At 44.0% G+C, this 16,640-nt stretch overlaps 1 protein-coding gene across 3 annotated transcripts in view; it reads right to left on the bottom strand.

Moving 5' to 3' along the window:
• Positions 1–16,640, bottom strand: part of ca9 (carbonic anhydrase IX) — a 332,582-nt gene that overhangs the window by 265,375 nt on the left and 50,567 nt on the right. The window lies entirely within an intron of this gene.

Here is a 16,640-nt window from a genome sequence, read left to right as displayed (position 1 = left end):
CCAGCAAGTGGGTGTGTCTTTAAGACCAAGCCTATATAATCTAGAGGGGGTCCAATAAAATCTATGTAAAATCTTAAATTGCATAAGGCAAACCCTTGCATCTCTAGATACAGACTTGACATTTTTAAGAATCTTAGTCCACACTCCATCCTCCAGTACCAAATTCAAATCTTTTTCCCATACTCTCTTGAGAGAAGTCAAGGCTTCATCCCCCAGACTCTGAATTAGTAGGGAGTAATACACTGATGCCTCATGGCCTTTTTTCAAAAGCAGCAATCACCTCTCCCAAAGCACCTGCTGCTTTAGGGGTGCGTGCTACTCCCAAAAATAGTGCAGAGTAGGTGGCGAAGCTGTAAATACTTATAAAACTGAGATCTGGGAATGCCAAAATGTTGAACCAAATTTTCGAAAGATCTCAAAACCCCCCTCACAATCCAATCTGACCAACAAAAAGGGGACTTATTAATACATAGTTTAGGGTTCTGCCATATGCTCGAGGCAACATTTAAATAAATATCAGAATTAAAAACTCTGGACACTTTTGTCCATATCGAGTGCAAATGCAAAATAGCGGGATGCGACTTAACCTCTCCGGCTAGTTTAATCGAAAGGCTATGCAGTGGTGAGATAGGGGCAAGAACTTCCTTTTCAATACAAAACCAGGGAGGGGCCCTCTCAGGTGGAAGCGACCAATGAGCCAAATGTCTAAGACCGAACGCATAATAATAAAACAAAATGTTGGGTAGGCCTAGCCCTCCTCTGTCAATTGGCCTATGTAACTTATTGAAATTTAACCTGGGGCGCTTACCATTCCAAATAAAGGACTTCGCTATGCTATCAAATTGCTTGAAATAAGAGAGGGGGACATCTACACGGAGAGACTGAAGCAGGTAGTTGAATTTTGGAATACAATTCATTTTAATAACATTAACCTTCCCAATCATCGATAAATGTAATGAAGCCCACCTGCTGACATCGCTCGAAAACCTTTTTATTAAAGGGTCAAAATTAACTCTAACTAAATCAGACAAATTTGCTGGGAATAAAATCCCCAAATACTTAATGCCCTGTTTGGGCCACTGGAAAGCGCCCGGCTGGAAAGCCGTTTCTGGGCAGTATGCTGTCAGCGCCAAAGCTTCGGATTTAGACCAATTGACTTTGTATCCTGAGAACTGGGAAAAGGAATTAATAATTCTGTGGAGGCAAGGCATAGATCTAGTAGGTTCAGAGACAAATAATAAAATGTCATCTGCATAAAGCAGAAGCTTATGCGCCTCACCTCCTGCTGTCACCCCTGGAAAATCATCCTCCTTTCTTATCGCAGCTGCTAATGGTTCCAGGGCAAGACAGAACAATAATGGGGAAAGAGGGCAACCCTGTCGAGTGCCCCTATCCAGAGTAAAATAATCTGATATTAATCCATTTGTTTGTACCGCTGCTACAGGGTGTTTATAAAGTAACTTAATCCAACCAATAAATGTACTCCCGAACCCATACATTTCCAAAATCTTAAAAAGATAATCCCATTCTACCATATCAAACGCCTTTTCGCCGTCAAGTGAGATGGCAGAGACCGGGGATTGATCATTCACCACTGACCACATGATATTGATGAGACGCCTGATGTTATCAGAAGAGCTACGGCCCCGAATAAATCCCACCTGATCTATATGTATAAGAGATGTCATAACCTTACTTAATCGGTTAGCCAAAATTTTTGACAATATTTTTACATCTAGTTGGATCAGGGAGATTGGACAGTAACTTTTACACTCGCTTGGATCATTGTCCTTTTTAAGAATCAGACTGATCCGGGCTTGTATCATGGTTGGAGGAAGCTTTCCATTCTTTAATGATTCCGTATAAACTTCTAACAAAAGTGGGGCCAATTCTGTAGCATAGGATCTAAAAAATTCTGCGGCAAAACCATCTGACCCCGGAGCCTTGCCAGTAGGTAGGGACTTAATTACTTCGTTAAGCTCCTCCAAGGTTATCTCAGAATCAAGAGAGTTTTTTTGCTCAGTTGTCAGTTTAGGAAGATCTAATGGTTCCACAAAGTTTGTAATATCTTCATCAGTAGATGAAGACGTGGAACTATAAAGATCAATATAGAATTCTTTAAAGGCATTATTAATATCAATGGCTTAGGTAAATATTTCACCACCAGCAGATTTCACTGAGGGAATGGTAGAAAAAGACTCTCTCTGCTTTATATATCTAGCCAAAAGCTTCCCTGCTTTGTCACCCAACTCAAAGTATGACTGTCTTGCCCTGAATAACCAAAACTCCACTTTCTGCGACAAAATAGTATTATATCTATATTTCAATCGGGTCAATTCTCTGAGGCCGTCAGATGACATTCGGCGCTTCAGCTCTGCCTTGGCACTTTTAATATTTCCTTCCAACTCCACAAGTTCTCGTGCTTTGGATTTTTTGATGAATGAGGCATACTGTATGATCCGGCCCCTAAGAACCGCCTTAAGTGCCTCCCAAGCCACGCCCACAGAGGATACTGAGGACCAGTTGGTCTCCATATAAACATTGACTTCAGTCTTTAACATTTGTTGGAAATCAGGATTTTGTAAAAGGGACACATTAAGGCGCCAACTATATGATTTCTTTTTCTCTATATGTGGCAACACCTCTAAACTCACCAGGGCGTGATCTGAGACTAAAATGTTTCCAATTGAGCAATCAACAACAGATGAAATAAGGGATTTGGATATAAAAAATATGTATATACTAGAATAAATCTTATGGACTGATGAAAAAAATGTATAGTCCCTACCGGATGGGTTCAAAAGTCTCCAAATATCTGAAAGACCAAGATTTTTACACATCCTGTGAAGCATCAATGTTGCTCTAGGAGGTTTACACACTTTAGCTTCACTATGATCAAGGACTGAATCCATCAAAAGATTAAAGTCTCCTCCCAATATTATATCATGAGGGGTGCCAGCGGTTTGCAACATCCCTTCAAGATCTATAAAAAAGCCCTGATCATCAACGTTAGGTGCGTAAATATTAGCCAAAATCAGACTTTGCCCTTGAATTTCAGCTAAAACAATAATTACTCTTCCTAATTTATCTTTAATCTGTTTGAGAAATTTGAATTGTAAATGTTTATTAATCAATATAATGACTCCCTTGCTCTTACTTGAGCCAACACTAAAGAAAACATGTCCACCCCATATCTTCCCAAATTTTTCAGCTTCCTGCAGGGAGAGATGTGTTTCTTGAAGAAACACTATATCATATTTCTTACGTTTAAGAAAAGTAATAACCTTCCTTCTTTTTATGGGGTGCCCCAACCCATTTACATTCCATGTGGAGAGAGACAATCCACTCATATTAACATTTGACATATTGATATAATAAAAATAAAAAATTGTGTGTGAAAAACAAAATTATGAAGACCATATTCCCCATTAGTGAAACAATCAACCCCCGAACATCACCCAGAACAAAACAAGCAGAAAAAAGAAAAACGTGCGCATTAACCCCGCGCACGACAGCGCCAACCGGCGACAATTCCTCTAAACTCAAAAGGTCCATGAACGCCCACGAGTCCCCACGACAACTTTGCCATCGGATTGCTCAATTTTGCCTCACAAATTTGTGAGGCAAAATTACATAACAGAAAATACTTTGTGTAATAAACCCAGTTAATAGGAAGAATGAACACAAAAAATGTATAGATTCATTCACAGAACTGTCTCAAGGATGTGATCTTCCACAAAACAAATTCCAGCTGATATAAAACCGTTCAGATTCCTCAGACAGACAAACGAATGTTCAGTGAGCCGGCTGTTATGAGTTCAGCAGATGACGTAATCATTCAAATGTCCCGTAAAAAAAAAATAAATAAAAAAAACTCAAAACAAACTACAGCCAGCTGGAGGAATAAGCACGAAGAACGAACAGATTAATCCACAGCTGTTCCAAAGGAGTGAACATGAACATGCTCCAGCCACTAGGCGGAACCAATACAAAAAGAAACAAAACCGGCATCCCGGTTCCCCGGATGATCGAGTCAATTCACTCGGAGGCTGCATAAAAATATATACCATGACTTACATAATCCGTCAGCTTTATAAAAGACATCCTTTGTGTGAGCATGTAAATATTTTGCGGTCATCCGTAGTGTCCACTCTCAACTGGCCGGGAACTTCAATGCAAATGTAATCTTCCATCAATGCAAAAGTTTCTTTAAGGAAAAGTGTTATTCACAAAACAAGCTCCAGCCGCACGGCGGAGCCAACGCAAAAAAAAAAAAATTTCATCCAGCTTCCTCAAGAGTTAGATACACCGAGTCAGGCCCACTCACATGAGAAACATCCAATGGTTTACTCAGTCATCGATTCTATAAAAGACATTGCCAGATTTGGACATGTGAATAATTTGCGACCGACCTTCGTTTCTATTCTCAGTTTGGCAGGAAACATCAGAGCAAACGATATCTTTTTCTGATGTAAGAGTTTCTTACATTCCTTGAACCGATCGCGTTTCTCTCTTGTCGAACTCGCAAAGTCCGGGAAAAAGAAAACATTATGGTTCTTCCAAGAAAGCTTCCCTTTGCTCCTCACCTGGCGCAACACAAGATCTTTATCGGATGATCTCAGAAATCTGGCCAGAATCGATCTGGGCCTATCTCCCTCAGCAGATCTGTGAGCTGGCACTCTGTGAGCTCACTCGATTTCCAGCTTGTGGCCTGTCATGTCGAGCAGACTCGGGAAAAGCTCGTCCAGGAATTTCACCATATCTCTGCCCTCCTCATGCTCAGGAATTCCAACAATTCGAACGTTATTCCTGCGGTTTCTATTTTCAAGATCTTCAAGCTTTTCAAGGAGACGTTCCAAATCAACTTTGGTCGCGGGCGGATTAGCGGATAATTCCCTCTCCGAAGATTCCAGAAAATCGATTCATTTTTCAACATCAGACACTCTTGTACCTAACTCAGAGAATTTTATTTCCATCGCCGTGATCGATCGACGTATTACAGCGAGATCCTCCAAGTCAGCAAGAATCTTCGTCAACATCATCAACATGTTGGACAACTGACGCTGGATCTCCTCTCTCTCCGCGCCATCCAAATCGAGTCCCCGGTCTGTAGGCCTGTCGGGGCTTTCATCCTGATCAAGTAAGTGTCTTTTAATATCTCCAGAGCCCGAGGATTTTGACTTCTTTGCCATGTTTTGCATGGTTTATAACATGAGAATAATCAGAAATTCAGCAAAGTGCGCAGAGCTCGTCGCTCAAACGTCTGCTCCTTGCATGGCATCCATTTTTGCCCTGACTGTGTAAATTCTTTATTAATGTAGTATTTGTCTTAAATTTATTGTTGTCACAATGTTTGTCTCGTGCTGTGTGAGTGTATTGTGAATTGCCAACGGTTACACTGCAAAACCAGTTTTCCTTCAGGGATAACTAAAGATTCTATTCTATTCTGTTCTACTCTGTGCTTCCTCATATTAACCTAAATACAGTGTCACCCTATGCAGTTTATTTTCTTATACTTCTTAGCCTGTGTTTTCCCCCCTCTCTCTCTCTCTCTCTCTCTCTTTCTTTGTTCTCTAATTCAGCATTTCTTAACCGGGGGTCCGCAGACACCTAGTTATCCGTGGCATTATTACAGGGGGTCCGTAGAATCATTTAAAATATATTTGAAAATCGCGTTGTTGAGAGAGACAGGAATAAAACACAGACAAGTCACATCTGTGTATAAGTCTCATTGACAGAGGTTGTATATGGAAGGCATTAGGACCCGGGAGCAGCCGCCTGCATGACTTCACTTCAGCCACTCAGAATCAGACGTCAAGACGCACTCTGTGAAGATTACCTCAGCATCTACATATCGTTTCACAGTGCACTGGGGCTTGATTTAATCGGGAGAATTTGCTTTAAGTAATGGTGTGTGTAACAGGAGCCAGCTGGTACGTGATAGCTGTGCGGTATGTGCCCGCCTCCCACGCCAGAGACACCAATTCAAATCCCGTTCATTGCGGGTAGAGCAGGACCGGTTACAGTGGTGCCGTGACCTGGATGGGAGTGAGGTTTAGGGGGGTGAGTGTAACAGGAGCCAGCTGGTACGTGATTACTGTGCAGTATGTGTCAACCTCACTCCCCTGGCCTCAAAAGGCACACTAGAGACTGATGCTAGAGGCTGTAGCCTTTAGCCTCCTCATTAGCACGCCTGCCTCCCATGCCGGAGATGCCGGTTTGAATCCGGCTCGGAGCGTGTTGTGCAGGACCAGTTACCGGAGATGCCGGTTTGAATCCGGCTTGGAGCGGGTTGTGCAGGACCAGTTACATGTGTAACAGTTTTTCATATTCTGTTCATGTTTAAAGAAAAAAAAATGCGACAAATAAGCCACGTCTGTTTATATGTAACTTTATGCTGTATACAAATAAACAGCTTTTAGTCTGAATAAAACAGTATGCCTATTGTATTCTATTCTTTCATTAATGTTAGCGGCTGCCTTTCTGTGGTTATTATTTCTGATATTTGCAACTCTCTTTGCTAAGCATTAATTATCCGGTTCACTGACTGAATGTTTTTACTACGATGAAACGTCATTTTGAGGGCATGTGAGGAGTTGCGTTTGTCAGCAGCTAGAGTTTGTTAACACAATACTGTTATGATGGACAGAATATTTTGCATAAATACTTAATGACAGCAAAATACTCTATAAAGGCAAAATACTCTGAATAGGCTACTTTAAAACACTACTGTCCCGATGACTGATGTTTAATGTTTGTATGTATGTGTTGTGGTGTGCAGCATGTTTGACCGGCTGACATCAATTACAATACATATCATGTAAAAGTAGATTTGGTGAGGTCACATGATGCCATGTGAGGATCGGATGTGTGAACGGCGAGCTCTGCGCACTTTGCTGGTTTTGATACCTTTTATGGCATGGACCGGTGAGATTTGATACACACTGATCCATGGCTGTTCTAGGAGGACAATGTGTCAAAGAGTTCAGGGTCCTCGGGCTCTGGAGACATTGGAAGGCACATGCATGCTCGGGCTGGCGCTCACAAGCAGGCCCCGAGCCCGGGAGTCGATTTAGTTGGGGAAGTGCGGGAGATGCGGCGAGAGATGTTGAGCATGCCGGCAATGCTGACGAGAGTCGTTGCTGACTTGGAGGATCTTGCTGTGATGCGTCGATCATCACTGCCATGGAGGCGAAGTTTGCTGGTGTGGTCGCAGGAGTGGGGGATGTCGAGGGACGGGTCGATTGTCTGTAGTCATCGGAGAGGGAATTGTCTGCTGGTCCACTAGCGACCGGGGTGGATTTGGCATGTGTCTGGGAGAGGTTGGAGGACATGGAGGGTCGTGGCCGGTGGAGTGGTGTCCATATAGTGGGAGTCCCGGAGGGGGTGGAGGGACAGGATGTGGTGGAATTCTTGGATGGGCTCTTTCCGAGTCTGCTCAATGTGGCAGGCCATGCGCTGGGGGTTGAGCGAGCTCACAGGGTTTCAGCTCGGCGATCTGCTGGGGGAGACGGGCCCTGATCAATTCTGGCCAAGTTTCTGGGATCATCCAATTGGGATCTTGTGTTGCGTGGGGTGGGGAGTGAGGGAAGGCTTTCTTAGAGGAACCACAGCATTTTCTTGTTCCTGGACTTTGCAAACTCTACAGGAGAGAAACGTGGTCGATTCAGGGAGTGCGGGAGGCTTTTGCATTGCCGGAGGGTCGCTTTTGCACTGTTTTTCCCGGCCAAGTTGGGAGTGGATGCTGGGGATGGCCGTGGAACATTTACAAGTCAATGGAGTTAGTGGGTCACCATGTGGTGCTCACGTTGCAGCCGAGTGGACTGGCTCACTGAACATTTGCTTGACTGTTTGAGGATTCTGTGCACTTTTTTGTGTTGGTTCTGCCAGGCGGCTAGAGTTTGTTTTGTGGAGCGGCACACTTTCGGGACTGTTTTGTGGATGAGTCTACACACTCTTTGTGCTTACTCCGTTTATTGGCTGGAGTTTATTTTGTGGAGTATTTCTGGCAAAGTCATTGGTGTAAGTCATTTGCTTACACTCATGTTGCAGCCGAATGCACTGGCTCACTGAACATTCATTTGACTGTTTGAGGAGTCTGTGCATTCTTTTTGTGCTGGTTCCATCTAGCGGCTGGAGTTTATTTTGTAGACTAATACACCTTTAGGACAGTTTTACTGATGAAGCTACACACTCTTTGTGTTTGTTCTGCCTATTGGCTGGAGTTTTGTAGATTATCATTTGCTGTGTAATTCTGTCTCTCAAAATTTGTATAGAAGCACCGGACTTGAGCGGTCTGACGGCGGGGTTGTCGCGGGGGCTCTCATGGACGTGCATAGACTGTTTGAGTTTGGAGGGATAGACGCCAGTTGGCGCTGTCGTGCGCTGGGTTAATTTTTCTTTTTTCTGTTTATTTGGTTCTGGGGAATGTTCCGGGTTTGATGGTTGCACTGGTGTTGGAATGTGGTATTTATGATCCTGTTTTTGACACACAATCTATTTTTTCTTGCATGTCGAATGTTGGTGTGGGTGGATTGTCTCCCTCCGCGTGGAGTGTGGATGGGTTGGGGCACCCCATGGAGGGAAGGGGGGTTGTTTCTCTTCTTGGGCGTGAGAGGTATGGTATGGTGCTTCTTCGGGAGGTGCACATTTCCCCACGGAAATGACTTAATTCAAATGTCTCAAACAGAGTAAGGAGAAATTAGGAAGAGTCACTATTGTTTTGGCTGAAATTCAGGGACAAAGTCTTATTTTGGCAAATATTTATGCACCTGGTGTTGGTGATCAGGGCTTTTTTGTGGAACTTGGGGGGATGTTGCAGGCCGCTGGTACCCCTCATGATATAATATTGGGAGGAGACTTTAATCTTTGATGGACTCGGCCCTTGATCATAGTGAAGGAGTGTGCAGGCCCCCTGGAGCGGCAGTGGCGCTTCGCAGGATGTGTGGAGATCTTGGTCTTACAGATGTTTGGAGACTTTTCTGCTAGGACTTTTAGTCCATCTGCTAGGGACTAGCATAAGATTCATAAGATTCATAAGTCCATAAGATTTACTCTAGAATAGATTATTTTATGTCCCTCATTTCGTCTGTCTTGTGGTTGGAGGCATTTTGGTCTCGGATCGCACCCTGGTGTGTTTGGAGGTGTTGCCACATATGGAGAAAAATAAATCATGTAGTTGGTGCTTTTGTGTGTCCCTTTTGCAAAATCCTGAATTCCAACAGATGCTGGGGGCTGAGGTCAGTGTCTGTGCTGGTCTCAGTGTCCTCTGTGGGCGTGGCTTGGGAGGCACTTGGGGCGATTCTTGGGGGCCGGATCGTGCAGTGTGCCTCATTCACCAGGAAATCCGGGGCACGGGAACTCATGGAGTTGGAGGGGAGTATTGGAGGTGCCGAGGTTGGGCTGGAGCACCGGGTGTCGTCTGGTGGCCTCGTAGAATTGACCCGATTGAAATACAGATATAGTGCTGTTTTGTCACGGAGGGTGGAGTTTTGGCTATTGCCTGGCTATTTGGCTATTTTTTAGATCTTATGCTACAGATCTGGCTCCACCTTTGCTAGAAGTTGGAAGACCTGCAAGAGAGTCATGCTTTGGGTCAGGGGACAAGGCGGGGAAGCTTCTGGCTGGATATGTGGGGCAGAGAGGGTCTTTTTCTACCATTCCCTCAGTGCAGTCTGCTGGTGGTGGAATATTTACCTCAGCCATTGATGTTAGTGATGCTTTTAGGGAGTTCCATCTTGATTTCTGTAGTTCCACATCTTCACCTACTGATGATGATATTTGAAACTTTGTGGAACCATTGGAACTTCCTGGACTGATGACTGAGCGGAGGAATTCTCATGATTTTGAGATGGCCTTGGAGGAGCTTGGCGGGATGATTGGGGCCTTGCCTGTGAGCAGGGCTACAGGGCTGGACAGCTTTGCCACTGAATTTTTTAGATCTTATGCTACAGGTCTGGCTCCACCTTTGCTAGAAGTTTATACGGAATCATTAAAGAATGGAAAACTTCCGCCAACCATGACAAGCACAGATTGGTCTAATTCTTGGGGGGGACGGGGATCTGGGCAGGTGTGGGAGTTGCCGTCCAGTTTCCCATTAAAATATTGTCAACAATTTTGGCTAGCCAATTGGTTGGAGTTGTGACATCTCTTATACGTGTTGATCAGATAGGGTTTATTCAGGGCCGTGGCTCTTCTGATAACATTAGGCGTTTCATCAATATCATGTGGTCCGTGGTAGGTGATCGGACTCCGGTCGCTGCCATCTCACTTAACGTCTGATATGGTGGAATGAGATTGTCTTCTTGGGATTTTGGAAATGTGTGGGATCATGAATACTTTCATTGGATGGATAGGGTTGCTTTGTGGATGCCCGGTGGCGGCGGTGCAAATGAATGGATTAATTTCAGGTTGTTTTGCTCTGGATGGGGGCACCCAGCAGGGTTGCACTCTTTCCCCATTGTTGTTCTGTCTTGCCCTGGAGCCACTGGCAGCCACAGTGGGAAAGACGGTTGGTTTTCTAGGGGTGATGGCAGGAGGTGTGGCACATGGTCTTTTGCTTTGCGCAGATGATGTTTTATTATTCGTCTCCGGCCCTGCTGGATCTGTGCCTTGCCTCCACAGAATTATTGATTCCTTTTCTAGGTTCTCGGGATACAGAGTTAATTGGTCTGGGTCCGGGGCTTTGGCTCTGGCAGTGTGCTGCCTGTGACGGCTTTTTGGCCAGGCACCTTCCGATGGCCCAAATGGGGCATTGAGTGTTTGGGTATTTAGTTCCCACCAAATTTGTGTGATTTGTTTGGGTTGATTTTGACCCTTTGATGGGGAGGTTTTTGAGTGATGTGGGCGGGTGGGCTTCATTGCATTTGTCTATGATTGGGAAGGTTGATGTTGTTGGAATGGGTTGTGTTCCGAGGCTCAACTGCCTGCTGCGGTCTCTCCTTGTGGATGTCCCCCTCTCTTGTTTCAGGTGATTTGATGGCATGGTGAGGTCCTTCATTTGCAGTGGTGGATGTCCCAGATTGTATTTCAGTGAGTTGCATAGGCCGATTGGCAGGGGTGGGCTATGCCTGCCTGGGATTTTGTTTTGTTGTTGTGTTTTGTTTGTTCGGTCTTGGACATTTGGCTCACTAGTCACTTCTGCCTGGGAGAGCCCCTGCCTGGTGTTGTGTTGAGCGGGGGATTCTTGCCCCTATTTCGCCATTGAAAAGCCTATCAAGCTAATCGGAGAGGTCGCATTTGCACTCGGTGTGGACGGGGGTGTGTTTAATTCGGACATTTGGATGTTTTAAACATTTGGATGTTGCCTCGAGCATATGGCTGAACCCAGAATTGTGTGTTGATGGGTCCTCTTTCTGCTGATCAGAGTGGACTGTGGGAGAGGTTGATGTGCTTGGTGGCCTCTATGGGAGTGGAGTGTTGAGATCCTTTGAAGGTGTGGTTCAACATTTTGAGATTCCCAGATCTCAGTTCTTTGGGTGTTTGCAGCTGCGCCACGTGCTCTGTGCTATTTTTGGGAGTGGCATACACCCCCCTGGGGTGGCAGATGCTCTGGGAGTGGTGATTACTGCTTTTGGAGGTGGTCATGGGGCATTAGTGTGTTGCTCCTTGCTGGTTCTGAGTCTGGGGGATGGAGCTTTAACTTCTAACAGGAGATTATGGGAGAGGGATTTGGGCTTGGTGTTGGGGGAGGGAGTGTGTGCTAGGATTCTGGAGGGCATCGGGTCTACATCTGGAGATGCAGGGTTGTGTCTTGTGCAATTTTTGGGTTTTTGGTTGAGGGTTCGGGGTTTTGTGTGTGGCGTGTTGGGCACCCAGATTTCGTTTTGCCCCAGGTTCTGTATTTTGGGCAATGGGGCGGTCATTGATGTGGGTGATGAATGCAGGAAGGGTTGGGTCCTGTTATGATCGGCGGACGAATTGTTCTAGGGGGATGGAGGTCGGCTGGAGCGCCCTCATTTCGGGAGTGATGCACGGAGATGGGGGGGGTGGTGGCATTTGGGGAGGTGTCGTGTAGAAGGCTGGGGAACTTAGATTCATTTGATGGGAAATGGGGAAGCTATTTGGCCTTCTTGGAGGGCTCTTGGGGAGGGGCAGTGGAGAGAGAATTATTGTTTTAAATGTGTGTGTATATATATATATATATATATATATATATATATATATATATATATATATATATATATATATATATATATATATATATACACACACACAGTACTGTGCAAAAGTTTTAGGTCTTTAGATATTTATATCAGCTTTAGTGTGTCATTAGGAAAAATACATTTTAGACTCCCAAACATTACTTTTGCAAAACGAAAAGATTTGAATAGAAGAACAGGGTGCTCTGCAAGAGATGGCATTTCCCCCACAGAGCCCCCCACTGAACATAGTGTCAGTCTGGAATTACATGGAGAGACAGAAGCAATTGAGACAGCCTAAATAGATAGAAGATCTAGACAGAAGTAATAATGTAAGAATCATTATTACATCATGATGGCGCCATGGATGGCCGCCTCGGTGTGGAGCTCTCCTATTGTTCTGTTGTTTTTGTTTGTTTGTCCTGTGTTTAGTAATATTTTTCCAGTCAGTTTTACCAGAGACAAACTGCTGAACATTCGACAGCTTATACCAGACAGTCTTTTCCCGGTTTTTGAATATTCAGACGTTTTGCTGGACATTTTAGTTGGAGGCGCGGCTGTGTTATTTAAACGCGCTAGGAGACGCAGGCGAGGGAGACGAGCCGGTGCGCTGGTCAAACTCCGTCGGCGTGGCTTTTGAACAGCCCTGCCGAGCATTCATCTTGCGAATCTCCACTCTCTTCCTAACAAAATGGACGAACTACATCTCCTCACCAGCACAAACAAGGACTTTTCAACCTCTGCTGCCTTGTGCTTCACAGAAACCTGGCTGAGTGAAGCCATTTGGGACAGCACATTACATCTGCTGGACTTTTAGCTGTTCAGAGCGGATCGCATCACGGAGTTAACGGGGAAAACGAGAGGTGGTGGAACATGCTTTTACATCAATGAAAGTTGGTGTACAGATGTAACAACGTTAAAAGAGGATGTGCTGTCCTAATTTGGAAGCACTCTTTATTAATTGTAAGCCTTTCTACTCGCCACAGGAGTTTTCCTCGTTTATTGTGGTGAGTGTGTATATCGCGCCAAACGCGTGTTTGAATGCGGCACTGCAACAGCTGGCTGATCAAATCACAGACACGGAACAACAATACCCGGACTCAGTTATTATTATTCTTGGGGATTTTAACAAAGCAAATCTCACACGTGAACTGCCCAAATACAAACAGCATATTACATGCCCCACCAGAGACAGAAATATACTGGATCATTGCTACACAACAATAAAGGATGCATATTGCTCTGTCCCTAGAGCAGCTTTGGGACTCTCTGATCACTGTCTGGTTCATCTTCTTCCAACCCACAGGCAGAAATTAAAATCAACCGAGCCAGTAGTAAGGACTGTAAAGAGATGGACCAATGAAGCAGAGCGTGAACTACAAGCCTCCTTCGATTGCACGGATTGGAGTGTTTTTGAGGCTGCAGCCACAGACCTGGATGAGCTCACAGATACTGTTACATCATATATCAGTTTCTGTGAGGATATGTGCATTCCTACTAGGACTTATTTAAAGTTCAACAATGACAAACCGTGGTTTACAGCAGAGCTCAGTCAGCTTTGTCAGGCCAAAGTGGATGCTTACAGGGGTGGAGTGGCATGAAACAACTCACAAATTACAGGACTCCTACCCCCAACCCTGTGGTGGACCAACAACTGGCTGACGACCTGAAAATGTTCTACTGCAGATTTGAAAGGCCCAATCTCACACCCCACACCCACTCTGACCTTCACGTCACACAAACACCAACACCTCCTGCAACCCCCCTCCTGCTACTCAACCTACACTTAAGATCTGTGAAGATGATGTGAGCTGGGTCTTTCGGAAACAAAAGACGAGCAAAGCTTCAGGCCCAGATGGCGTCTCACCAGCATGTCTTCGATCCTGTGCTAACCAGCTGGCCCCCATTTTCACACAGATCTTCAACAGATCACTGGAGCAGTGTGAAGTCCCATGCTGCTTCAAACGCTCAATCATTATTCCTGTCCCAAAGAAACCAAAAATTACAGGACTTAATGACTACAGACCTGTCGCCCTGACATCTGTGGTCATTAAATCATTTGAGAGACTGGTGTTGGCCCACCTGAGGAACATCACTGGACCCTTTCTAGATCCCCTTCAATTTGCTTATCGAGCAAACAGGTCTGTGGATGATGCAGTCAACATGGGATTGCATCATATCCTGCAACATCTGGACAGACCAGGGACATATGCAAGGATCCTTTTTGTGGACTTTAGTTCAGCTTTCAACACCATCATCCCAGCTATACTCCAGAATAAATTACACCAACTCTCTGTTCCCATGTCTATCTGTCAGTGGATTACCAGCTTTCTGACGGACAGGCAGCAGCTTGTGAGAGAGGGGAAACTCACTTCCAGCACCTGTACAATCAGCACTGGTGACCCCAGGGATGTGTGCTCTCCCCACTACTCTTCTCCCTCTACACCAATGACTGCATCACCAAGGACCCCTCTGTCAAGCTCCTGAAGTTTGCAGATTACACCACTGTCATCGGCCTCATCCGAGGTGATGATGAGTCTGCACACAGAAGGAAGGTTGAACAGCTGGCTGTCTGGTGCAGTCAAAACAACTTTGAGCTGAACACGCTCAAAACGGTGGAGATGATTGTGGACTTTAGGAGGAACACCCCAACACTAACCCCCCTCATCATTCTAAACAGCACTGTGGCAGCAGTGGAGTCATTCAGGTTCCTGGGCACTACCATCTCACAGGACCTGAAGTGAGAGACACACATTGACTCCATTGTGAAAAAGGCCCAGCAGAGGTTGTACTTCCTTCGCCAGTTGAGGAAGTTCAACCTGCCACAGGTGCTGCTGATACAGTTCTACTCAGTAGTCATTGAGTCTGTCCTCTGCACTTCAATAACTGTCTGGTTTAGTTCAGCTACGAAATCAGACATCAGAAGACTATAAAGGACAGTTCGGACTGCTGAGAGGATTATTGGTTGCCCATTGCCCCCCCCCCCCCTTCAAGAACTATCCACTTCCAGAGTGAGGAAAAAAGCTGGAAAAATCACTCTGGACCCCACTCACCTTGCCCATTACCTTTCAGAGCTCTGAGCACCAGAACCGTCAGGCACAGGAACAGTTTTTTCCCTCAGGCTATCCATCTCATGAACAGTTAAATTGTCCCACTGAACAATAACTATGTGAAATACACAGCTTAGTCTTTTTTATATTTATCCAACACATCCAACCTCTTCTGCCATTTCATTCCTCTGGGAAATAAAAATAAAATAAATAAATAAATAAATAAAAAACTTGGCTTTATACTTGGCAATAAAGCTGATTCTGATTCTGATTCTGAAGAACTGTGGTGAATTCTCCAAGACGCTTGGTACATCCTATCTGCCAACAACCAAGAAAAACTGTATCCAGGTGTACCTATAAGAATTGGTGCTGTTTTAAAAGCAAAGGTGGCCACACCAAATATTGATTTAGCTTTTTTTTATGTTTACTGGACTTTGTATGATGTTAATTGATAAATGGAAACTATTTATGTCATTATTTTTGAAGACATCCTCACTATGCAACATTTTTCACAAGTGCCTAAAACTTTTGCACAGTACTATATATTTGTGTGTGTGTGTGTGTGTGTGTGTGTGTGTGTGTGTGTGTACTCGTGTGACCACAGGGATGTTTGTTGAGGGCCAGGGTGAGGTTGGGGATTGGGATTGGGAGGGGTATTAGTGGGGGTTAAATGTTGATTCTGTGAATATATGTTTTGCTTTTCTTTGTCAATTGTATGAATCAATAAAAACTGTTAATTAAAAAAAAGTATGTCACAGGACCTTTAGGAAATTAGGATGATGAAAAATAAATAAATAAATAAATGCATCTTGTACCAGAAAATACAGTAGGTAGGCCTATATTTTTTTTACATGGTAATATTATTTCCAAAATAGCGAAAAAAGTCAGGTTAATGTTTATTGACTTTAAAATACTGATCAGTAACAATAGAAATGTAAAGGTCAGTGTAATTTGATCCTTTTAACAAATTAACCAACAAATGTAAGACAAATGGTTGGAAATTAAGTGTTATAATACTTTTCTGTTACAGAAATATATTTATTTGTTAAAATTTGAAATTAAATGAAAGTTAATGTCTTTTTTGTGATTAATGTAATTTTATTGCAATTAAAATATTGAAATGGTGATATAATGTAAATGAAGGTGTTTAAAAAAACATTACTCAAAAAAGGCTGAGAACCACTGCTCTAACTGCTCATTCATAATGAACATAAAAAGTATTTGGACACTTTGTGGTTGTCAGACATTATGAAACGTGTTCATAGTTATTGTGAACTACAAAACTACACCTGTGGTTACTCTGCTTGGACACCTGAGTAAACTTGTGAAATGAGGATAGTTCAGAGGCAAGCCCTAGAATTATTTGTTTGCAGATGACAGTTGCTTTAATATTTTATAGGTAATGCAATGACATTCAGACATACCAGGATCATATTTGGATCAGTATGTC

Source organism: Myxocyprinus asiaticus, chromosome 42 (assembly GCF_019703515.2).
Source record: "Myxocyprinus asiaticus isolate MX2 ecotype Aquarium Trade chromosome 42, UBuf_Myxa_2, whole genome shotgun sequence".
Lineage (NCBI taxonomy): Eukaryota > Metazoa > Chordata > Actinopteri > Cypriniformes > Catostomidae > Myxocyprinus > Myxocyprinus asiaticus.
Note: the sequence above shows the minus strand (reverse complement) of the source record. Positions and strands in the feature narration are given on the sequence as shown.